This window comes from Canis aureus, chromosome 5 (genome assembly GCF_053574225.1).
Source record: "Canis aureus isolate CA01 chromosome 5, VMU_Caureus_v.1.0, whole genome shotgun sequence".
Lineage (NCBI taxonomy): Eukaryota > Metazoa > Chordata > Mammalia > Carnivora > Canidae > Canis > Canis aureus.
The window spans coordinates 65,626,758-65,650,328 of NC_135615.1; the positions used below are offsets into that span (position 1 = coordinate 65,626,758).

At 50.0% G+C, this 23,571-nt stretch overlaps 1 long non-coding RNA gene across 1 annotated transcript; it reads right to left on the reverse strand.

The window, feature by feature from the left end:
• Nucleotides 1-15,745: 15,745 nt before the first annotated feature.
• On the reverse strand, nt 15,746-18,976 carry LOC144314413 (uncharacterized). The gene is made up of 2 exons (XR_013380288.1): nt 17,771-18,976; nt 15,746-17,183 (listed from the first exon to the last, which is right to left on the reverse strand). It is a non-coding gene; the product is annotated as an uncharacterized LOC144314413 (long non-coding RNA).
• Between the last annotated feature and the right edge of the window lie 4,595 nt (nt 18,977-23,571).

The window sequence follows — 23,571 nt, forward strand, 5'->3', positions numbered from 1 at the left end:
CTCCAGTGCCCACGGTAGGCATCACTAAGCAATCAAGAGTCTGTTCCCCACTGAGAAAGATAAAGGCCTCAGAATCATATCATCATAGCCTCTAGCTGTCTGTCCAATCATTCAGCGCTGCCACTTCAGGTAAGATCGTGTTGCCAGCTATCACCTACGTCAATCCAGCACATTCTGGGCTCTTGGGAAAATCATTTCTATCTTGGCCTCAATTTCTTCACCTAGAATGTGAGATGATTTTTATGCCCTGCCAGCTCTATGATCCAATGAGTTCTGTAATAATGGACTGGACAATTCAGTATTGTGCGTAGTAGACAGAAATTCTATTCTATAGGTTTCAAATGAAATTCTCTGGTGTTTTAAATTCATTTTATCTCTTTTTTATTTTTTAATTTTTTTTGGCAGTGGATCTGCCCTCCCCATTTTATTTGCTGCAGAGGAGATCATGAAGCCAGACATCAGGACCTGATTGTGCTCCTAGCCAACAAGGTCGCCAGTGCTTTCTGGGAGCCGTTTCCCACTTCCTGGAAGGCTCCAGAGCCAAGATTGTCCTAACACTTCTCTTGGAAGGGGGATACTCCCACCCACCCACGCCCTCCCAGAAGGAGTTAGGATTAACATCTCTGCCCGTCACACTGCCCCCCGCCCTCACTTGCCCTGTCCCCTGTCCTGGGAGGGCAGCTATGACCCTGAAATGGAGCGCAGATAGCTTTTCTCATCTGCCTGCCTGCCAGCCAGCCTGGCGGCCCTCTCCACCCAGCCCCTGGCCAGCCAGACAGGATGCATTAGAGGGAGGGGAGAGGACGGGGCCGCCCTCTTGCCACCACGCACTATAAAAGAGAGAGCATTAAATCTTGGCCCCCATCAGAGAACTGCCTTAATTAGGGTGGCGCCGAGCAGGACGCTGTAATTAACTGTGTGTCTGCATTTCCATCTGAAACATCCATTTCCAGAGCTTTGTGATCCAGTCTTCCAAGAGAAGCTCAGCCAGAAATTCGGCACCGGCAGCCCCAGAGGGGAGGGATGGCCAGTTTCCCCTGCTCCTTCCCTCACGGCCCTACTCAGGGTGAGTCTCTGGAGCTGGGAGCCCAGGGTCCTTCTGATAAGGGTGTTATTATGGGCTCAGAGCTACTGGCTCCCAAGGCCAGGGAAACCCAAAAGCGTGGCGTCGGTGCAGGTGGATACCTGTTAGGTTTCCTTGGACAATAACCACTATTCCAGGGACTGATATCTTGGAGGCAACAGCCCAGCCACCTGCAGCTCTGGATGATGCAGGCTGGCCAAGCGGAGTACAGCCCCTGGCCACAGATTGGCTCGGGGTCGGTCATGTGACAGATGCTGGGCCAAAGAGCAGCAGCCTTTGCAGGCCTCTGGCTGGAATTGATGGAATTGATGGGAACCGGGTATTGGCTCGTGAAGGCAGGCAGTAGGATGTCTAGCCTGGAGCTGCGGAGGCCGAGTTTGGGAGAGCCTCATTGGGAGAGTGTGCCCAAGAATAAGGCCAAATTGAAGAAGGTATTTTTAAAAGGTAGGAGGGAGATGGAGAGACACGATGACATCTTTTTAAATAATGAAATTCAGCCATACCTGAAGCAAAATACTCCCGCAGGCTTGTAATCATGTGAGAGGCCACACCATTCCCCACTCCTGTTTATGTCAATTTGAACAGTGTCACTTGCAATGTCCAGAGATTTGGTGAAAGCAGAGGTCGCTACATGGATCCCAAGGATGCAATCAGCGCCCTCATACCATAAAGATCCATGGTGTGCCAGGTGGCGTGGACAAGAACGTGTCCCCAGCCTTAGCGAGCTCCTGGCCTCATGGGGAAGAGGAGCTCTAAGGGTAAACTTGGTGTCCTAGTGCACCCCATACACTGAAGGCCGTCTTCCTTCCGTGCAGCTTGCAGCCTCGCCTCTGCTGGAGAGTGCCATGCCTTTATTGGACAAGCTGCTGCTGTGCCTACCCAGAGCGCAGGCCCTCTTCATCCTATTGCAGTTCCTAGTGCCTGAGTGACTGGTGGGAAGTCGCTTGTGTGAACCAGCCCCTGGTTTCAAAAGTGGCCACATAACCAGGCCTGAATCCTTAAGACACTATGCCTCCAGCCACAGCGACTAGTGTAGGAACGAGCATGTGAATCAGGGTAAACTAGCAATCATCCACCCTGGAGTTTTTGCAGGAATTAATAGGGAAAAGATACTGCTTTCCCTGGAGCTGCTGAGTAGGATGTGGGTCTGATGCTGCTGGGAGGGAGTAGGATTTCTGCAACTACGAAGAATGTTGACCAATTCCCTAGGACTGAGGCCCTTCCTGTCAAATTCCAACCAACCTTTCATTCTTGTCCCTAATGATGAGCTTCATACTCCAACCAACTGAGCTGCTCCTCAAGCTGCAATACATCTAGCATTTTGTAGAGCTTTTTGCTCCGCAGAGAAACTTTTCTCCCCTAACTGCCCATGAAAATCCTACTCATCATTCAAGGCTCACCTCATGCCTTCCTCCTCTGAGAAGCCCTCTGGGCCTCTCCTTCTTCTGCCCCATATAGTAGCTCTGCTTACTTGGACCTATGGATAGACACCTCTGGCTCTCACCTTTCCTATTGGCCAGTGAACTCCAAGAGGACTAAGAAACAGGGTGGGACGATTTCCCCATGACCTCATTTGAGCCTGGTTCCAGGTCTGAAACCAAATCCATTGTCAAATTTCACAGGCCAATTAATTACATTTTTTCCTTTTATAAGATTGAGTTAGGTTTCTGACTCCTACAAACAAGAGTCCTAATGTTGGACATGTTTTTCCCTAATTACAAAAGTAATACTTACTTATTGAAGACAAGCAGAAAATATTGATACACACACAAAAGGAAATAAAAATGACTCATAATCCTCCCACCCAGAAACAACTTTGTAGGCAATGGAGTAAATGTCCCTTTAGACTTGTTTCCATACACATACATGTCTGCATTTATTTAGATGAGACCATACTCCAGTACTGGCGGGTGCTTTTTACTCTTTATTGAAATAGAACATATATACAGAAAAGGGCCCGAATCACAAGGATACAGCTTCATAAATTTCACAAAGCGAACACATCTATGACTACTGTCCAGATCAAAAGAACAGTGTTGGCCAAGGACCTTCAGCTCTTTCCCCGGTTCATCCTACAATTGCAGAGGGCATTGACCTCCTGGAATTTGCCTCCTTCCTTTTCTTGATGCACAATCCATTTGTTTCCAGTGTTCGGCTATTGAAAACGATGCTGCAGGGAACATCTCCTGTACACACATCGTTTTGCACATGGGAGCTTAATATCCTAGGATAAATTGCTAATAATAGCTAACATTTCTCAAACCCTTTCTTGCCAGGCACTGTGTTAAATGCCTTTTATGGCTTAGCTCACTTGAGCCTTTTCACAATTAACTGAAATTGGGAGTCTTATTGTCCCCATTTTACAGAAGTGGGACCTCCGGGTCAAAGGGCAGGCACATTTTGCATTTTGATTCACATTTTCTAGCTGCCCTCCATACGACTGTACCAATTAATTCTCCCTCCAGCAGCGCAAAGGGTCAATTTTCCTTCCACACTTGCCAAAGCTGGATGCTATCAATTATTTTAATTGCCAGTTGTAGCCAAACAGATAGGTGAAAAATTATAGCTCATTATAGACATTTGTTCATTTCTTTCATTTTTTTTAGTGAGACTGAACATCTTGCCTCGTATTAGCTATTTATACTTTTCAAAATTGCCTGTTTGTCTTTTGCCTATTTTTCTGCTGAGGGTACTCGCTTTATTTTTGCATATTAGAGATACTCACCTTTCACCTTTCATAGATGTTGCAGGTATTTTCAGTTTTGGTGGTTTTTTTTTTTTCCATTCCTAATATGATTTTTGTGACATAAAAAGTGTAGGGGTTTTGTGGAGGGTTGGTTGTTTTGGTTTTGTTTGGTTTTTTTTTTTTGCATTTGTATGATGGAATGATCATCAACCATTTTCTTTATGATTTCCCATTTGTAAAATGAGCAGGGAGAGATTAATCTGTTTCAAATGTGATCCACTTGCCTGAGTGGTTCTGGGGCTCCTCAGGGGCCCCTTGGGGAAGTGGCACCTGTGAAGGGGTATGACCTGTCCGTTTACTCTGTCCCTGGTCCCACTCAGCCAGATAACTTGGGTATTAGTTAAGGGTACCTGTCCTTTGAGTTTCAAGGCTCATGTGCTTTTGCCTACCAATCAGCAAGGCTGCTCCCTCCCACAGCCTCCAGGATGGGAACCCCTATCTCTCACAATCTCTGAGGGGAAGGGGGGGCTCTGAGGTTTTCTCTGTCACCTGCACCTTCCCCCTTCTCGTGTGACCTGGTCATTGACAGGTCATGTCATCATCCTGTCTGCCACATCCTGTCTTGTCCCTGCCTCAGACAGAAGCTCCAGCGCTACTTCCCTTGACCATCTCTCTCTCCGCCAGCATCATTCACACAGAGTGCTTGGTCAACATCAGCTTGGATCAGTTTTCAGCTGGCAGAGGGGGTCACTGATGCCACACAGCGAACAACCCCAAACTAAGCATTCCTATACTGAGAAGCCCTTCACCTGCCATCTTCCTCCCCAACCTTCAGTCTTCCACTGGCCCTGGTCCTCTCTCACACACTGGGCACCTTTCATTCTCCTTTGCTGGAACCCTTCCTCTCGGACTCTCTCTAGAAAATTTATTTTCACTGGATTATTAGGCTAAGCATATCTGGTCCTCCTTCCATTGTTTGCCTACTTAGATGTGTGTGGAAGTCATCAAACTAGATCCCTGGTTTTCAAAGTGTGACCCCAGAGTCCCCAAGACTCTTTCATGGGTTCCACAGGCTGAATTATTTTTATAATAATACTGTAGTGGGTTAAATGGTGGTCCCCAGAGATATCTGGGTGGCTCAGTGGTTGAGCATCTGCCTATGGCTCAAGTCGTGATCCCAGGGTCCTGGGGTCAAGTCCTACATTGGGCTCCCCACAGGGAACCTGCTTCTCCCTCTGCCTATGTCTCTGCCTTCTCTCTTTGTCTCTCATGATAAATAAATATCAAAAAATAAAAATAAATCGTGGTCCCCAAAAATATAGGCCCAAGTCCTCATTCCCAGAGACTATGAATGGAAACTTATTTGGGAAAAAAAGGCCTTTACAGATGGAACTAAGAGTTTTGAGATGAGGCCATAAGCCAGATGATCTGGGTGGGTCCTACATTAAATGATAAGTGTTGTCATATGACAAACACAGCACAGCAGGTGCTATGACAATGAAGGCTGAGATTGAAATGACTCAACCGCAAGCCTCAGAACACAGACAGCCACCAGAAGCTGGAAGAGGCAAGAGACAGATTCACCCCCAGAGTCTCTGGGAGCACCATGACCCTGCTAATTCTTAGATGTCAGGCTTGTGGCCTCTAGAACTGCAAGAATAAATTTCTGCTGTATGTCACCAAGTTTGTGGTCATTTGTTACAGCAGCCACAGAAAACTAATACAAACCTGAGATGGCATTTGCTCACTCACTCTCGTTCCCCCAGGATTTGTACAGTGGAGTCTTCCAGAGGCTTCATGATATGAGCTATTGGAACAAATTGAATGCAGAAGCAGATAGGAGAATCCAGCTGCCTCCTATTAAGCAAGACATTAGGAGATCTGCAAAAACAAAAAACAATGCCACTCTCCTTACCAAATCTTTTTTGTTTTGGAAAATCTAGTTCTTTTTCATTTAAAAAAAAAAAAAGTTACTTATGTTAACATAAAACAGTTCTAAAAATTAATGAATCTTTTTAAACTTTCTCAGTTTTAGTTTCTAATATAGTAAATATTGATAGCTATATGCCACTTAAACAAGTTCTTTAGAGCCCTGGGTAATTTAAGAGTGCAAAGTGGGGGGCACCAGGGTGGCTCTGTCATTTATGCACCCGACTCTTGATTTCAGTGCAGGTCGTGATCTCAGGATCACAAGATTGAGCCCTGCATTGAGCCCTGTGACAGGCTCCTCACTCAGTGGGGAGTCTGCTTGAGATTCTCTCTCCCCCTCTGCCCCTCCCCATGCTGGTGCATACAAGCCCTCTCTCTCTAAAATAGATAAATAAAATCTTAAAAAAAAAAAAAAAAGAAGAGTGCAAAGGTCCTACAATTAAAGCATTTGATCACTTAATTAGATCATATCTCCCTCACCTTTCCACTCTGACTCTCCAGTCCTACCCCTGCAGAATGTACAAAGATACTTGCACTTGACTATAATTGACAGAACCTTCAATTCAAAATGACTTAAAAAAAGTGTCATCTCACAAAACAATGAGTCCAAAGGTTGGGCCTTCTGGGTTTGGTCAGTTCATTGATTCAATTGCATCACCACCCCCAACCACCACGTTTCTGTTGATTCTACTCTGTCACCCTCAGAGAGCTGGTCCTTCTCCTCATGGTTAAGGATGGCTGCAGCTATGCCAAGCATTGAAACCTCACACAATAATCGCCAATGCTGGAAAAAGGAGATACCCTATTAACCTTAAAAAAAAAACTGTCAGTTATTTTACCAGCAAAAAATGGGTTTATTTAGGGATAGCAGAGAACTGCAATTTGGGACAAGGAAGCACTAGCAAAATCATAGAAGTGTCCAGAGAACTAAGGAAAGGTATGCTCAAAGGAGAACAAAGGGGGTTGGAAGTTGGGGCACCTGGGTGGTTCAGCGGTTGAGCATCTGCCTTCTGCTCAGATCATGATCCCGGGGTTCCAGAATCGAGTCCCACATTGGGCTTCCTGCATGGAGCCTGCTTCTGCCTCTGCCTGTGTCTCTGCCAATCTCTCTCTGTGTCTCTCATGAATAAATAAAATCTTTTTTAAAAGAGGGGGGTTGGAAGTAGGGAGGATCATTATAAACAAAAAGTCTATTGGAGTGAACTGGGAGTTCAAAGTCTAGTGGCTCTTCATTGGCTGAGCTGTGGCAGTCTCTCATTGGCTGGGCTGTTGTCAGGAGAAGAGGAAACCTTTCTTCCTGCTGCTGGGAGAGTAAAGAAGTAGCTAGAACAATTTTGGCCTTCAGGGTCCTTCTCGGTGGGCTGAGTCTGCAAATGGCCTGCATGGCAGACACGAGAGCTCCCCCTACTGGCCTCCCAGTTCCATTTTAAATGAGGTTTCCTTCATTCTTTTTCACAATCCTTACCTTAAGCCTCAGTTTATTTATTTTTATTTTTTATTTTTATTTATTTATGATAGGCACACAGTGAGAGAGAGAGAGAGGCAGAGACACAGGCAGAGGGAGAAGCAGGCTCCATGCACCGGGAGCCCGACGTGGGATTCGATCCCGGGTCTCCAGGATCGCGCCCTGGGCCAAAGGCAGGTGCTAAACCACTGCGCCACCCAGGGATCCCGAGCCTCAGTTTAGAAGCCAAGTAGGGCCCCTCCCATGACTTCTGCTTCAGTGACCAGAACTGCAACGCAGGCCGGTCCCTGCCAGGAAAAAGGCATTACTGTAATTGGCTTAGTCAAGACTTTGGGCAGATAGCCAGCCTCCCCTCAAGACATGGTCACCTGACTGGGGTTCTACTAGCAGAGAAAGGGGTATCAGGCTGTGGAAGGTGATCACGACATCTGCCATTGCAACACAGGGATTTCGAGTCTGTGGAAACGGGCAGCAACATTCATGCCAACCTGACTCTCCCCCATCAGGTATTTAGGTCACAGCCCAAGGTGAGCCCCACTAAGCCCAAACCCTCAACCCCTGAGCCCCAAACCCATGGGGACTTAGTGCCTCCCACAGCACCTTAGCTCTCTGCATCCTCAGCAGGCAACCGGCCCTTTGGGCCTGCCCCCTTCCTCTTGGCACAATTTTGTATCAGAGGCCTCATGCCTGGCCCCAGTATTGCTTAGAGCCTACCCTTGTCCATTTTGACAGGTTTCAATAACTGAGTGTCAGGAAGGTGGCCGTCCCAGGAAACACCCAGAGTGTTTTATAAGATTTCCCATGCTTTTCACACTAACCTTTAAGCTCTGCAAGTTCTCCTTGCCAGCCTATCTCTCTCTCTCTCTCTCTCTCTTTCTCTCTCTCTCTCTCTCTCTCTCACACACACACACACACACACACACACACACACACACACACCCCAGAGTTAGAAATGACTCAAATCCTGGATCTTTACTTCTCAACTTACCTGCTCTGCATCTTGGGCATGTAACTTATCCACTCTAAGTCTATGTTTCTTTATTTCTCAAAAGAAGGTTATCATGAAGATTAAATGAGACAATGTATGTAAAGTCACTCACTGTCAAGACTCAGAAATTGTCAGCTACCACATTGATGTGGAGCAAATGGTCAAGAAAGAATTCTTGAGATGTCGTTGGTGCAAAAAAAGGTGGTTTTACTGGGGCACTTAGGTGGCTCAGTCAGTTAAGCATCTGATTCTTGATTTCAGCTCAAGTCATGATCTCAGTGTTGTGAGATCCAGCCCTGTAAGCTCCTTGCTGGGTGTGGAGGCTGCTTAAGATTCTCTCTCTCTCTGCCCCTTCTCCCCCAAACATGGTTTTATTAAAGCATGAGGACAGGACCTGTGGGCAGAAAGAGCTGCTTCAGAGTCATGAGGAGTGGCCCATTATATACTTTCAAGTTGGAAGAGGGTTAGGGATAGTGTCTCTAAGGAATTTGGAAGCAAGGTTTCCAGGACCTTGAGGGTCTAGCTATTGTCAGGAAAAGGTCATTTACTATTGTCTAGTAAAACCCAAGTCATGAAACCCTTTAGATGTGTATCAGGGGGCCATATGCTTGGAGGATGATTACTAACATATATCTTGGGGGGTAGAGATAAAAGAAGTTTTCAAAGGAAGTTCTGTATGTTAAAGGAGACTTATAGGATCCTAGAAGTCAGGTTAATGTTAAGCTAAGGTTGCCTTTTGCCCTTAGCAAAGTATTAACATAAAGAAAGTTGAGTTCCTAGAGCAAGGTCACTCCTCCTGTCTCAAGGAGTTGTCAATGGGCTTAAGTTGTAACTAAATTTAATTTTTTCTTTTGCCTTTGTTCCCCACATCAGCATTATCATTGCAACTCAACATCTGGGTTGCAAAGCCTATAGGGTCCTCAGCTCCATTCTATTATCTGAGATTCACAGCACTCTAGGAACTCAGCAGGGCAAGGGTTATGCCCCACATTACAGGTGGGGTGACTGAGGGCCACAGAGGCCAAGTGATTCAGCCAAGGCCACACAGGCAACTGGAAACCAATTCGAGTAGCCAGGCTCTGATTCCAAGCCCAAGGCCCCTCCCAGACCTCCATCTGTGTGACCTGGATTGCTCAGCTACCAAAGGCCTGAAAAGTTTTGTAGGAATCAAGTCTGAGCGCTTGGCACTCATGTGGCCAGAAGTAGCAGGGGTGGTTGCAATTCCTAGCAGAGGGGAGGAGGGAAGTCTCTTCCAGTTCACAGCCCCATGAAGGGTGAGCAGTATTTTAAAGGACCTGAGTAAGGAGAGACCTTCCAAGAATGCAAACCCATCATATAGACATTAAAAAGACAGACACATGTGACAACATAAAAATATTAATCTCTTATAAGGCAAAAGATACCATAAGCAAAGTTAATAGACAAACAATAAATTTGGAAAAATATTTGAGATGCAGAGGACAAAGGGTCACCAGCTATAATATACAAAGAGCTCTTACAAATTGAAGAGAAAAGGGCAAACAACCCAAAAGAAATTATGGCAAAGGACATGAATAGGCAATTCACAAAAGAATGAAGCCAAATGGCCACAAACAAATGAAAAGATGCTCACACTCATTAGTGGTTGGGGGAAATACAAATTAAGCTGACAATGAGATATCACAGAGGCAAATTTAAAAGAACAATAACGCAATTGCTGGCAGGGATTTGGGGGAAAAGTGACATTCCCTTTATATGTTTTTAGTGAAAATGTAAATTATTACAATCTTTTTAGGAAGAGAGCCTGCTACAAGAATTAAAACATCCAGAGTTACACTGAAATTTGGCATTAAAAAAGAGATATCTATGTCCTTTGACCCAGCAATCCTTATCCTAGAAATCTGATAGAAATGTCCTAAGGATAAATAACAAAAGACGTTTGCTGAATTATTATTCGTAATGGAAAAAAAAAAAACAACAACCACCTTGAAACAAAGCATGGCAGAGACTGGCACGCAGGGAAGACCTTGTTTTCCAGCCTCCCTGGCATTTTGGTTGGGACCACGTGACCAGGTCCTGGCTGGTGGGCTGAGGGGGGGAAAGTGATGTGTGGCCATAAAGCCCGCCATGCGACCCCCTCCTCTGTCTCCCTGCTTTTGCCCTCAACGGCTGAGACCCCACATTTGGCCATGGAAGGAGGCCGATCCCTGAGTCCCTGTTTGGAGAACACTGCCCTGCACCCCAAGGGCTTCCCGGCCACACTGTCCTGGGACAGAACAAGAAATAAACTCTGGTGGCGAGCAGGGCTGCCGTTCCTGGGCCTCCATGTAGCAGAGCCTGGCGCACCTTAGTACGCGGGCTGAGTGTCCATCCATAGGAACCGATGGACAGAATGACGGCACAGCACACGCTAGGCTGAGCCCATATGAGGGATGAATTCGAGCTAGACCCAGGGAATTCCAGTGCCTAGAAGGAGAAAAGTGGCACGCAGAGCAGCACACATAATACCTCGTTTTGGTAATCTAAACAATGATCGAGAAAATCCTCTAACAGTACAGAGTGTACTGTGCACGTTCGTGCATGTGTGTTATGTGTACAGATGGTTCCCTGGGAACGCAGAGAAACATGGAAGGATACTTCTAGCTTGCAAGCATGAGTTGGAAGGGAGAGGGACGAAGGAAGGTGGGAGAGGCCAGACAATAAGATGGAAAAGCGCATCACCAAACAGTGAGTACAGGAGTACATCTTTGCATTGATGAATGGCAGATGCAAACATAAAAATGCTTCCATATTAGAGAATAAAACCTGTCCTCCTTATTGCAAGAGGAAAAAAAGGTGCTCACATAGCAGTGGCCACAGGGGAGAAGGGCTACAAGCACCAGGAGTGGATACAGGAAATCTAGTCCTTGCCCCAAAGCCAATCGCACACCCCTCTATCTGGCTGAGTCTGGTCAGGACATCTTCCCCATTGAGAAGTGGCTAAAAACAAGGAGAGAGGAAGGTAACTGGACTCCAGGAACCATCCTGGTGTGGGAGCTGGAACCAGAGGGTGCAGAAAATGGGGAGCCTTCGAGTGGGCAGCTCAAGAGCTTATCCAGCAAGTTGGGGAGAATCTTCTGGAGTCCAGAAGTTACTAGGGTCAAAGGTCACAAACCGGGTGCCCAGAGCAACAAAAAAATTCAGATTCGTTGCCTGCCAACACTTTTCAGCCGGCAAGTTTCTCTCCCTCCATCTCTCATATATGCACATGCACACACACACTCCAAAGTTAGTATCTCCAGTTTGTAGTGAAAAAAATCAGGTTATCTGACCATCCCATGCCCACATTCCTAAATGGCGATGGTGCACTGGAGCTGGGGAGTGGCCCCCACTGCGACAGAGCGTGTGCTCTTCAGTTTGCTGCAGTCTCCACGGCTCCCCACTCCTTCCCCATCACTTCACCCACTTATATGAACCCACCTTATATGAATCTCACCATCCTGAGATCACATTTGTGGGTGTGACCCCACACCTCCATCAAGTGCGACCTCTTACCCACCCACTCTGACTAAACGAAGTGAAAATCATATACCGTGGACTTTGGCATAAGACCAGCAAGTCCAGACTCTGGCTCTCCGACCCGTTAGCCTCTGCACTGCTTGGGCACCATGTCACCTCAGCTGAGCTGGAACCAGTCGTCCCAGAATTTCCAAACGGTTCTGAGTTAGCATTGGCCCAAACGGACCCTATGTCTGAGATGCGGAGGGGGAAGTCCGTGTCTTCCCTGCTCCGGAGGTGAGTGCAGGGCAAGTGCAGGGCTGTGGCAGCTTACTCAGGCTGCCCTGACCCACCACCCCAGCTCATTGGCAGGGGCCACACCTGGCTTCTCCAGCAACTGCCAGACGTCCTTCAGCGTCTCCCAGTGTGGGGCAGGGCTGTGTGTGAGCCCGTGGTGAAGCTCACCAGCTTCTCCTAGAGGTCATCCACGACACCCAGGTCGGAGAAGGTGGGAGACAGATGCTGCTTCCACTTTGCCCTTGCTGGCATCCACGTTCAGGTTTCCTTCCCGGGAGGCACCCTGAGAGTGACTTTGGGCTCAGCCCCAGATGCAGAGGCAATAGCCTGTGTGATGCTTACTGTCCAATACCCACAGTAAATCCATCTTCTGTATCACTCGTAGAGGTTCTGCTTCTTGATGAGACCCTAACACATCTGTGAGATCTTCCACAAGTTACTTAACCTCCCTGAGCCTTCCTTCCCTTGTCTTAAAATGTCAATGATAACACTATAACCTCCTACGATTATAGTGAGTGAGAACAAGATGGGAAAGGCATGCAAAGTGCTTGGCGGAGGGTCTGGCATGTAGCAAATGCTCAATAAATGCCATGCCCTCTAAAACTGCCGTGTTTTGAAATGGGAGCTGCACGTGCATCTGTTAAAATGTGAAGAAAGAAAGATCCTGAAGACACCTGGTTTGCTCTGTCATCATCTAAACTAACAACACCTCCTCCTCACTCTGCAATATTTTAAAGCTTCCCCAAATGTGTGTTCATGCACGTGTATGCATGTACATGCATATAAAATGAGAAATTTGAAAATCCTTAAATGGTTCATTTAAATTTAGCACAGTCTCTCTTAGATTGGGTCCCAGGAACCATGCTATGAAATGGAGATCTGGGGACGCCTGGGTGGCTCAGCGGTTGAGCATCTGCCTTAGGCTCAGGGCGTGATCTCGGGGTCCTGGGATCGAGTCCCGTGTCGGGCTCCCTGTGTGGAGCCTGCTTCTCCCTCTGCCTGTGTCTCTGCCTGTCTCTCTGTGTCTCTCATGAATAAATAAATAAAATCTGAAAGAAAGAAAAGAAAGAAAGAAAGAAAGAAAGAAAGAAAGAAAGAAAGAAAGAAAGAAAGAAAGAAAGAAAGAAAGAGAGAAAGAGGGAGGGAGGGAGGGAGGGAGGAAGGGAGGGAGGAAGGAAGGAAGATCCGTGCATGGGGTGCTGTCAGGAATTGTCCCAGAGCCCCCACCCCGAGGCAGACAGGTCGGGGCTGGGCGGAGGGAGAAGCAGGGCTGCCACACACCTGAATTGAGGCTTCTGACAACCCTAGGAGGAGCTTTGCCATCCCAAAGGCCCTTCAGAGTTGTCCCAGCCATAAGCAGGATCTGGCCTTTGTGCCGCACCTGGCCTGCTCACTGTATATTTGGACCAGCCCCAGGGAGGGGGCATAAACAGGGGCAAGGGTGCTCCCACCCCCCATCAGGAGGAGGGTGTCACCGGAGCTGCCAGCGCCAGCACTCTGAGGCTGAGGGAACGAGCAGCCTACCTGCAGGCCCTCTGGGCAGCACACCACAGCATCCACTACACCCTAAGGTTTTTAATCTACTTATATCAAATAAGACTAAGGGATGACAGTTATAAAGTCAGATTCACCATCTTATTTACTCTGGTCTTGCTGCTTGGCAAGGAGACACCTTGGAAACTTTGTGTCCCGAGTGGGAGATTCTGGGCTGGGGTGGACACTGACAGGTCCATTTGGAAAAGGTCCAGAGTCATGCAGCTGGGGCCCTGTGCCATCAAGGGCCATCAACATTGTGGGAGACAGACATGACTTGACCATCTGAGCTGGGCAGACCTCGACACACGCCACAGCAGAAGGTCAAGCAGGCAAACTTTTCCTCTATAGTGGGGCGCCATGAGGGCACAGGCTTTGCTTCGCTTATTGTTGGATCACCTGCACTTAGCACAAGACTGGATGGAGTAAGTCCACAAAATGCATCTGGTGAATGAATGAAAGAATCATTGGATTCAGCCTTGAGCTAAATTTAAAAGGTAGTTCCTCTAACTCAAGAAATGTACAGATGAAAGGCACATCAGGTGTAACCAGCATTTTCCCTGCTGGATGTGGAGGTACCTCTGCTCATTCTGACTGCACCCTTTGCCCACACTTCCCCTCAGTCCAGGAATGTGCCCCTGCTCTCCCTCCCGTAATGCTGAGTTCCCCTTCCTACAGGAAGTCTTCCCTGACTATGTGAATACTACCCCCCACCACACACACACTCTTCCCCAAAGAGCAACTGTGGTTCTTGGAGGTCAGGACAGACCAATTGGAAGGGAAGGTTCAAGGTCTCAGCAACTTTCTTCCCACCTCTGTCTCAACAGGTGTCTACCCTCCATGTGGCCAACCCCCCCAGAAGGTGTTCTCTCCAGATCTGTTAGATTAGTCAAATCAGCCATGGTGAACTCATTTCCCTGACTTTAGGATGGGCATGCGATAACAATTGTGGCCAGTGAGGCCTGAGGCAAGAGGGCTGGGGTTTTTGTGAAGAGTTTCCTCACTGATGAAATGAGATGTACAGAGACAGCCCCTTTCATGGGCCAGATGTCACTTTTGGGAGGGAGCCAGGGCCTGTGACTGCCATCTTGTACAGGTGAAACCAGCCAGCCTGAGCATGTAGCAGGGGACTCTGGGTTTGTCAATACTATTATAGGGACAGCATGGGTACCCTCCTAGACAGTCTCGTGCAGCTATGCCCCACTCCTGGCTTTTGGATTTTGTTCCTATTGGCTCACACCTGCAGCTTCCTTCAGAGGCCCACCTTCAGGCTCCTGGAGTCATTTGCTTGCAAAGGAAGGGAGCCATAGTCCATGCTTAGCACGGAGCCTGCTCTGTCCTGCTGCACATGGCCAAAGAAGCCTGGTCCTCCTGTCACTGGCAGTCATCTTACAATCATCTGGCCTCAAGGGTAGTAGGGTAGAAAGACAGACAAATGATATCATTGAGCTGCTGATTAGCATGAGCACAGCCCACCCTAATTCTAGACTTCTAGGTGGGTGAAATAATAAAGCTCCTGGCTCTTGAAGCCAGCTGGGGCGAGGGTGGGGGCCTGCAGCCAGAGCATTCCAAGTTATCTAAGGACCATGCTCCTGTTAGTAGGACTGCTATACACACACTATGTATGTGTATAGCATGTGTATACACATGCTATGTATGCACACACTTGAGGATGGGCAAAAAATTGGAAGATTAATTCTCAAAAACACAACTGCTTTCCTACACACCAGCAAAAATAACTTGAAGTAGAATAGCACAACCACTGTGGATAACAGTAGGCTCAAGAACTTAAACACAGAAGGGTGCCTGGGTGGCTCAACTGATTAAGCATCCAACTCTTGATTTTGGCTCAGGTTATGATCTCAGGGTCCTAGAATTGTGCCCTGTGGCAGGCTCCCCACTCAGCAGACAGTCTGCTTCTTCCTCTCCCTCAGTCCCTCCCTCCCCCGCAACTCATTCTCTCTCTCAAATAAATAAAATCTTTCTGTTAAAAAAAAGAAATTAAACATAGAATTACCACGTGATCCAGTAATTCTACTTCTCAGTATATACCCAAAATAATTGAAAGCAGGAACTCAAATGGAGTTTTGATCACACCAACCTTTACAGCAGCACACATCACAAGAGCCACAATGTGGAAATAACCTAAATGTCCATCGATAGATGAATGGATAAACAAAATGTGCTACATCCATACAATAAAATTATTCAGCCCTAAAAAGGAATGAGATTCTCACGCCTGCTATAACATGAATCAACCTTGAAGATATTATGCTAAGTGAAATAAGTCAATCATGAAGGGACAAATATTGTGTGATTTCATTTATATGAGGTACATATATAATAAGCAAATTTACAGACACAGAAAATAAAGTAGTGGTTTCCAGGTCCTGGGGGGAGAGGGGAATGGGGATCATGTGTAGAGGGCACAGAGTTTCAATTTGGGAAGATGAAACATTCTGGAGACGAATGTGGGGATAGTTGGACAGCATTGTGAATGCACTGATTGCCACTGAGCTGGATACTTTAAAATGGTTAAAATGGTACATTTTATGTTATGCATATTTTACTACAATTTTTTAAAAAAGAATTTAAAACACAAGAGGGGAAAAAAAGTCCTCTTCACAACAACAACAAAATACAAGGCACCTTGAAATAAACCCCATCCGAAATTCATAGGACTCTGGAGAAAACCATAAAACTTTACTGGGGAGATGTGAAAACTGATCCAAGTAAGTGCAGATATACCATGTTCATGGAGGAAAAGATGTCCTAAAGAGGACAAACCTTCCCAAATTAATCTATAATATAATGCAATTCCAACCAAAATCCCAATAGCATTTTTCACTGAACTCACTAAGCTCATTCTAAAATTCCTATGGAGGACTATAGTACAAGAATAGCATACACTCAAGTACATAAATTATAGGTGTATAACCAAATTTTACAAAGTGAACATACCCAGGCCACCAAGACCCAGATCAAGAAACAAAATCCTACCCCAGAAACTGCCCTTTTATCTCCCTGCAGTCACTATCACCTTTAAGGATACCCCACTCTCCTGGTCTCTATCTTAATAAACAAGCTTTACCTGGTTTTCAACTTTCTATACATAGGATCATACCACATGTACTTTTTTGTATCTGGTTTCTTTCCCTCAACATCATGATTGTGCAACTCATCCATATTGTTACCTCAGTTGTCCATCAATTGTTTATTCCCATTTCTAGGTAACGTCCCAATGTATGACTATCTCATCATATACTTATCCATTTTACTCTTCACAGGCATCTGGGTAGTTTCCAGCTTGGAGATATCACAAAAAACATTCTGGTACTTGTCTTTTGATCCACATTCATGCACAAATTTGTCGGGCATATTCCTGAGATTGGAACTACTGGGTTATCAAGAAAAATTGTTTAAATGGTCAGAGGATGTTTGTGTGGGGGATGGGGATGGGGTGGTCTTGACCTGGAGATCAAAGTACATGATAAAGCACATATAGTAATTAAAAGGCACACATACTAGCACATCCTCAAATCTACACACACACACACACACACATACACACACATAAGCATACACAATCACCCTTGCAGTACTCCTGTGCACGCAGACATCCACACACAGCCATGCACTCCCACCCCACATACTCCACAAGTCAGCAAAGACAACTCACGGCCGGACTTCCCAGACCAGATAACTGACTGTTGCGGTCCCTTTCAAGTGGTATCAGAGCACAGGCCTGCAAGTATCCAGGAGACGGCTGATGGAGAAGGGGAAGAAGAGAGAGAGCCCCCCTCCTCCGCCCGCCACCCGCCCACTGGCTTTAAAGGGAGAACAAAGTGAGCGGGATCAGAGGGTGCAAGGTGATGGCAGCGATGCTGAAGCCATTTATCACTGCCAGATGTGTGAAGGGTCAGGCTGCGGGGCCCGCTGGGAGTGCCAGCGGGGGTGCACGGACCCCAGACACAGCGAGAAACAACCTGTCCAGTTGGCGAGGGACCACAGAAGGGCTGCCAGGACCCTCTTCTTAACAAAATGACAATGTGCTTTCTTTTCTGTCCAGGCCAAAAGAGGCTGGGGGCCAGGGCAGAGGCAGCGACAGCTTAAGAAAGGGCCGTCAGTCAAAACTCTAAAAATACCCTCCCGCTGCCAACAGGCTTACTCCTGCACCCGCCCGCGGGCTTCCTGCCGCCTGAATGGTCCCTTGGTGACACACAAGGACAAATGTTTGCCCAGAGGCCTGGTGTCAGGCAGCACACAAGGTCCCACTGTGGCATCTGCCCTCTCCCCTGCCCCCATCCCTCCAGAACCCTCTGGCAGGCACACCTTGGGCCCGATGACGGGTCATGAGGATCCTGGAGTGAAGGCACGCCTCCGTCCTGGGCTGCTGCACCCTCTTGGAAAACATGGATACCATGTACATCTCCTTGCAGGTGGCTGCCGACCCATAGGAGAACCAAGTCTCATACGGGATCCTGGAGACTCCCAGTCTGATGGGGGTGGCACCACAAGTTTCAGGCGAGCTCCTGGCATGGGACCGAGGATGCTCTCTGCTTCTGCTAAATTCCCAGTGTGGATGGGGAAAACCGATCCCTGTCCTCAGGGAGATCCCAGTCTGTTGGGGAAAGCACAGCCACTGCCCTGGAAGCATATCTGGTCTGATGGAGACGGCTCAGCTGCTGCCTGGTTGCCCCCAGTCTAACAAGGGAGGCACAGCTTCCCCAAGACAAGTTCCCACACAGTAACAGTAGCAGACTTTTAGTCAAAGTGTTCTTACAGTCCACTGCTCCTCAAACGTTCATGCATGTCCAATTCACCAGGGATCTTTTAAAACCCGGGTCTCATTCTGCAGGCCTGGGGAGGGGCCTGAGATTCTGAATTCCCAACGAGATTCTGATGATGCCAATGCCAGCGCTGCTGCTGCTGGTGTCTGAGGATCAAGATGATTTGTATCAAGGGTGTAGACCGCAAACTTCTCTTGGCTGTTCTGCTGACCCAAAGAGCCCTGAGCTGGGGCTAGCAGGGAGGGCTCCTCGGAGGCGGAGGGTAGAATGTGATGGAAAGAGGGAGAAGTCTGGAGCCAACTGGCCTTAGGCTCAAATCTTGCTTGTGTTATTTATTAGCTGTGTGGCGCTGGGCAGGTTTCTTGACCTCTCCGAAGTGAGGGCCACGCCACGCCCACCTGCGAGTGCTGTGGGCAGAGGAAGCACTAGGACAGGCCTGGTGACCACCTGGCACACGGTAGGGGCTCAGGACCCCCCAGCCGCTTCTTTTACGATAACCTATAACCACTGTGCCCACAACCCAGAGCTGCTCCTAGAGGCAGGGCTGCGGAGAGGCCGCGGGAGCCAGGTGGCCCGAGCCGTGTCGGGCCAGCCCTTGACCTTCCTGAGCCCGCTTCCTCGCCTGGAAAACGGGGAGCCTCGCAGCGCCTGTCCCTAGAGGTGCGAGAAGTCCGGCATCGCTCGCGCACGGCCCGACGGCGCAGGGCGCCCCGCACCCCCTGGGGCTCCACCGCGCGCCCTCCGGGGCGGGGGCGGGGACCGCGGGGCGAGCCCCCTCCCCTCCCCTCCCCTCCCCTCCCCCTGCGCGCCCGCCTGGGGCCCGGCCGAGCGCAGGAAGCCCGCGCGCCCCGCCCCGCCCCGCCCCGCCCCCACCCGAGGCCGCCTTTGAGCCCAGCGCCGCGCTTTGAAGTCCCAGATGGGCCGGGGAGGAAAGAGGATCCCCGCGCCCAGCCCCCAGCCCGCACCTGGATAAACACGCGCCGCCAGCCCCGCCGCCGGCCCCGGACCCACGGCCTGGCGGCAGGGACGGCCCGGCGGCCGGAGCGGCCCGGCAGCGGCTCACTTCAAAGCGCCCGCGGCCGCCCGCGGGAGGGGCCCTAATGAGGCCCGGCTGCCGCCGCCCGCCCCGCCCGCCATCTGCTCCGCGTTAGGGCAGCGCGCGCCGCCGGGGGCGGGCCGGGGCCGGGGCCGGGGCCGGGGGCGGGGCGGGGCGGGGCGGGGCGGGGGCCCGGGGCCGGCGGGGAGGGCGCGCCCCCGCCCCGCCGCCCCGCCGCCCCGCCGCCCGCTGTGAACTCGCCGAGCAGCCGCTGCGCGCCCGGTGCGAGCGGGGCCGAGGAAATTCAGGGCGCCCTCCCCCCTCCCCCCGCCCGCGCGCTCATTCGACAAATTCTTGAACTGCAGTGGGGACACGGCTCGCGCACGCACGCTCGCGTCCACCCACGGACCACTCGGTGCTAAACGCCGTCCCCGGCTCGGCTCCCCCCGCGCCCCTCTCTGGCCACACCCAGGCCGCTCACAAGCTCCTCCTTACTGGCTGTCTCTCACCTTCAGGTTTTAGCGTTTGTTGTCTCAGCCCAGAGTACGCTCCTGCCCCCCCCCCCCAACAAACTCCTGCTCACCCTGCAAGAGCCCAGGTTTTCAGAGTTTCTTCCCCACCTCTTTCAGGCCCCATCCTATATCCACAGGGCGCCTCCCTCCTACTAGAGAACGTATGGCTTTGAATGGCAGTGATTTATTCCTTTGCAGGGTCTGTGTACCCCCAAGACTGACAGCTCCAACCTGCACACTACTAGTCACCAGCTGTGTGGCTCTGTAACCTGCCTGAGCTTCAATTTTGTCACCTAGAATCAAGAAAGGACAAGATCCCCTTCACAGGGTTATGAGAAATAAGATGGGTCAAATACAAGGCCAGGCCTGGGCCACAGCCTGCAAAAAGGTACAAATGGTGGCTCCGGGAATCAAAGCACAGCTCCTGCTCCTTCTGCCAGGAAGCCCTCCTGACCTCCTGAGAACAGGTTTCCTCTCCTTCTGCTGAGTTCCTGCCTGTCTGACTCAGTCTACTGGCATCCAGTGGCTCCGGCTGCTTGGGGCCTGCCAGGCTACTACACTGAGCCCCGTGCTCCAGAGAGCAGGGAGCTGGCACTGTGCATCTTTTCTCCCCTTCAGTGCCTGGCACATTATGTAGCATGTTGCACACACTGGATCCAGTAAATGAGGGTCCCTCTTCAGGCTCTTGCTGTGCCCAGGAGGGAGCTCAGGCTAGCAGATAGGCCACTCAGGTGCTAGGCTAGAGCCTTTAGGACTGCCACGAGCCTGGGGTGGGTGGGAGTGATGAGGAGTCACAGGCCACCTACCCATGCTCGCCTGTGGACTGCTAAGTGCCCAGGAACTGAAGGTAACCAGACCTTTGGCTTTGAGAGCCACCAAGGACTTCTTGGAACCCTGGGGAAGTCCAAAACAGCAGCCCTAGGGATTAAGGCTTGGACACCCGTCCAAGAGGCCAGCAAAGCCAGAGCTGCCAGGTTTTCCAGGGAGTCTGAATGGGACTGGTTACCCAGAGACGCTGGCAGGCAGACAGACAGACAGAAAAAGCACTGACCCCTGGGCTCCCATGACCCCTCTTGGGCTCCCAGGCCCTCTGCTTCCTGTCATCTCAGTCTCTGTCCATGATGTGGCTTCTGTGTCTCTCTTGGCCTATTGCTCACCTGTGGGCCAGTGGGAAGAACTTGGAAAAGGAGGTCGTCAGGAAAGTCCCAGGCACAGGGCCTCCAGACAGTAGATGTGCTGGGGTGTCTGCGGGGGAAGAGGTGCTGTTTGTTTTTAAGCCCTAGACTTGTGACAGAACCCTGGGGTTCAAGTCTTCACCCAGCCACTCACTAGGGGAAGGAGAAGAAGGGCTTCCCTGAGAGCATCAGGAAGACAGTCAGGGCATCGAGACCTCCTGGAGGCCCCCCAAGCAGAGCGTGCGGCCTTGGGCCACTTGCCGCTGGTGCACACTGGGACTTCTTGTGCTAAGTGGGCTTTCTGGGGGTGCGGCAGTCTTAGGTCAGCATCCCCCGGAGCGGACGCCAAGGTGAGGATTCGGGCCGGGCGCGTGCAGTATGTTCAGGGTGTGCTCCGGGGAAAGACTGGCGAGGGAATGGGGGAAACGGGGTGGGGAAGGGCAGGACCAAGCAATGTGTGATTTCGGGCTCAGCCCCACAGAGAGCAGCTTCCACCCAATCCCGCAGGGGAGCTTTCACACACCCATGCTAGCAGAGGGCAAGCTCCCAGGCTCCCACCATGTAGACCAAGAGAGCTGCCACCCCACGGAGTCTTCCAAAGAGGAGCCAGCACAGAAGCGGGGCTGGGGGCCCAGAAATGATATAAAGGGCCCTAGATGATTGCCCATTAATCCAAGATCTTCTTTGGTTCTGCACGTTTGTGGAAGAAGTACCTTTGGGGCACCCAGGGCATGGCAGGCACAAAGAGTTCCCTGGATGTTCAGGGCAGGTCCAAAAGGTCTGATGGACCAGGGACTCAAGGTCAAGGCACCTGATGCTGTTGAGCTGGGGGCCCTTATACATGTGGTCTGAGGTTCACAAAGCCCTGATTTGACTGTTACCCCCAAAGAGGGCATCCTCTCGGAGTCAAGCTAGGCCACAGCAGGAGGGCCAAGACTACCCTTGCCTGTCGTGTGTGCTTGGGCAAGCTGTTTCACCTCCCGAGCCTCAGCCCCCTCAGCAGTAGGATGGGGGTAATTATAACAACTATTGAGCGCTTGAAATGACCTAGACACTGTGCTGAGCCAGTATTAGACTGCTGGGCTTCCCAGGGGTTACACCTCAGTTTTCTCAGGCAGTAGGGCCTATCCAACCTTACCAACCAACCACCTACATCGAATTCCATTCTTGTCACCAAGGAAAAGACTGCTTCTCACAAGCCTCGCACTAATACACATCCTTCGTGTTGATTTTGATAACAATATTTGAAGGTGTGGATTCCTGATAAAGACCCTTCATACAATACTTTACCATCCCTGGCAGGGGCACCATGTACAGAGGTACAGATTGTACACTGCACAACTCCAGGAGGTACCACAACAAGACCCTGGGACAAATGGCACCCCCTAGAACGTTGCAACGCTCAACCTGCTCTGCCGACACCCCCACAGCCCTGGATCCAACAACATAGTCTCCTGAGTCAGGTAGTTCTGACGCTGACCTCCCCCACTACGATGTGGAGTTATCGTGTGTGCACGCGTTCATCACATGATTAATAGCGAAGCATTTTTAAGGTAGTCACACAGACAATAAAGCAAGCGCTTAGCCCCATGCCTGGCACACAGTAAACAGTATAGTTCTTGTGGGTCTTGCCTCCAGCATTTTTCTGCCCAAGCACCAGCACTGGAGTGGGCTCTCAGAGTCCCAGCTCCAGCTTTGGAGAACTTCTAGGAGACCCCAGCAAGCTAGGACTGCCCACCCTGGCCCCCAGTCTCCATTGAGAGTGACCCCCAGAAGTCAGTCACTTCCCCAGAGGGGAGATAGGATTGGATCACGATGTCCCTTCTCTTCTCAGGGTTCAAAGCTGCCGCCAGCCCCCACGTGGCCAGCTTGATTTGTTTCTTATCTTTAATTTTTTTTTTTAATCGAGCAGATCCCCTCCGGTTACTTTTGCTCAGCATCTTACAGCATCTTTGGAGCGGGCAACAAAAGCATTCTTTTTGGAGCCTGCGGGGGCCCAGGGCAGAGCCACTTCAAAGGGAATGCAAAGCGGCAGGCAGCTATGTCCCTGTCATTGTGCTCCCCTGCGTGTCTGCCCCCCATTGTCCTGAGGCCGCCCTGAATAGGCAGGCACAAAGGCCATCGTTCAAAGTGGGCACCACATGCTCCATCAGAAGGCCAGCCTTTGCTTCTGCTCTGTTCCCTTCATCCGTGCATACACACAGGTTTCCAGCCAGGGGAGGGGAACTGGCCTTGAAGTGGGCTTTCTTCTCCCCTCTCTCTCTCTCTCTCTCTCTCTCTCACTCTCAATCTCTCCCTTCCTCTCCACCACCCCCACCTCAATCTCCCCTCCTAGGCCAAAACTTACGATTACATTTTTAAGCAGCTTCTGATTGGCACCTTTCCTTCTTTTCCTACAGAGCAAGGAGGATGCACTCCGGGTTGCAGATCTGCTCTAGGACTGCTGGGGCTTTCTTGTGGGTTGGGAGCCCTGGTAGGACTGTTTTCTCTTCTTAGACGCTAAGAGAGGAGCAAATCCCAATCCAGCACCAGGGGGTCTGAGACCCATTAAGCCAAACGGGACTTTAAAAATGGACCATCCAACCTCAGTTTTATAAAAGAAGAAACAGAGACCCAGAGA